We start from the raw sequence: 1,999 nt of genomic DNA, 5'->3' as shown, positions 1-1,999 counted from the left end.
GTGAGTGTTTAGGTACAAACAAATAGGTTAGGATAGAATGTAGGGCAAACATATAGTTAACTAAGGTTGAGTGTTTAGGTATATGTGAAGAGTAAATATCCTAAATGTCACCCACTTATCACTACCACTATTTTGTGATGAATTGTGTCTAGACAAATAAGAACCTGGATGTGAAAAGGAATAACCTTGTTTCATGTAAACCTATATAAGCTGTTTTGTACTGTTAGTCTGTACAGATTCCACAAGGGAAGGCTGTCCCAGCTGTTGTCCCAGCTGGTAATAATAATTTTTCTCTTTTCTCCTTCTTTAACCAATAAATAATGGTTCCAATTATTGAATTTCTGGGTGTCTGGACTCCTGTTATGAAGTACCCCACTTCAACCTCAATTGTCGAGCCCTTGCTATTCTACCTTGGAACCAGTATTTAGATTCTAAGACCAAAGGTAAGGGTTTAAAAAAGGGGGGGGGGGAACAAAAAAAGAAAATTCTTTCCCAATCCTCTTTCCTACTAGTACCTTTCCTTGGCTGATTATCTTCAATTTATCTTGTGTATATCCATAATTGTTTTCATGTTGTATCCCCCATTAGAATGTGAGCTCCTTAAGGGCAATGGCTATCTGTTGCCTTCCTTTGTATTCCCAGCGCTTAGGACAGTGCCTGGCACATAGTAGGTGCTTAGTAAATGTTTGTTGACTTGAGTTGCAGTTGTGGAGATCAAATGAGAAATTAGACATACAATGCTTTGTAAAACATGAAGCACAATATAGATGCTAGCTATTACTAAGTAAAATAATAACAGTTACATCTAAATAGCTTGCAAACTAAACATTATCCCATTTGTAGTGGTAGTGGGAAAAGGGCTGGGCTTGGATTCAGAAAACAGCTCACATCCTGCCTTTGCCATTCACTTACCTGTGTGACTGTGGGCAAGTCTCTTAACTCCTCTGGGTTTCAGATTCCTCCTCTGTAAAATGAGGGGGTTAGACTAGTTGACCCTAAAGTTTTCTTTCAGTTTAAGATCCATGATCCTTATAGTCACTCTGTGAGGTAGGTAGCACTTCCATCTTACCTATTAGAAAACCCAGGTTCTGAAATTGGTGGAAAGACTAGTAAATGTCCAAGGATTCAAACTCAAGGGTTTCCTCTGATCCCAGGATTTATCATATACCCCATGCTCCTTATAATGACAAAAGGTGAGATTGATGTAGTATGCTGAGAGTTTTTGTCCCATCCCTAGCATAGAAGAAGACAGAGGCTGGGGAAAAAGAAAGAAGGGTTGGATTGAGTTGTAAAGGCAAAAGGTCTAATAAAAAGGTACACCTGAGCCTAATTAGAGGTGAACATTGAGGGGCACTGGGATTTGAACCAAAGACCTCTTGTCCTAGCAAACTAATATTCCAAACCTCTACTAAGCACCTTAGCAGTTCCTCCAGTTCCCACGTCTCATTACAAGCTAGGCTCAAAGCTCCAGGTGAGGGAAAAGGTTGGCGAAGGAAGGAGTAAACATGATTCCACCCATTTGAGCTGCAAGCTGCTCTGAAGGTAAAAAGCCATATAGTAGGGGGCACCTGGATTTGAACCAGGGACCTCTTGATCTGCAGTCAAATGCTCTACCACTGAGCTATACCCCCTTATGCTAGGACTTCTCTCTTCTTATTGGTATATTTTCTTCTGGTCACTGTACTGACATCACCACTGCTAGAAACGAGAAAGCTATTTTATTAAAGCTATTGGCGCTAACTAGGATGCTCGCGAAGAGACTTCTGGGGCCGATTTCTCTCAATTCGCTTGCTTTACGTGATGAGCGAATAGCCAAGTGTATTAAGCTTCCGGAATATGTCTTTTCCACACGTATTTGCTTAGCTGGACTAACCTGCTCTTCCCTCAGCAAACAGCTCCTCTAACTATATTGACGCCTCAGATCCGGAGCCTGATGGCTCAGTTGCAAGTGATTTCCACAGTCTCGTTGTGGGGAAGGAGAGTGCTAGGAAACCCCCCT

The 1,999-nt window shown here is 41.5% G+C and overlaps 1 non-coding gene across 1 annotated transcript; it reads right to left on the bottom strand.

The window, feature by feature from the left end:
* Positions 1 to 1,559: 1,559 nt before the first annotated feature.
* TRNAC-GCA lies at positions 1,560 to 1,631 on the bottom strand. The gene has a single exon. It is a non-coding gene; the product is annotated as a tRNA-Cys (tRNA).
* Between the last annotated feature and the right edge of the window lie 368 nt (positions 1,632 to 1,999).

Source organism: Gracilinanus agilis, chromosome 5 (genome assembly GCF_016433145.1).
Source record: "Gracilinanus agilis isolate LMUSP501 chromosome 5, AgileGrace, whole genome shotgun sequence".
NCBI classification, from domain to species: Eukaryota; Metazoa; Chordata; class Mammalia; order Didelphimorphia; family Didelphidae; genus Gracilinanus; species Gracilinanus agilis.
The sequence above is the reverse complement of the archived record's forward strand: the minus strand, read 5'-3'. Positions and strand labels throughout refer to the sequence as shown.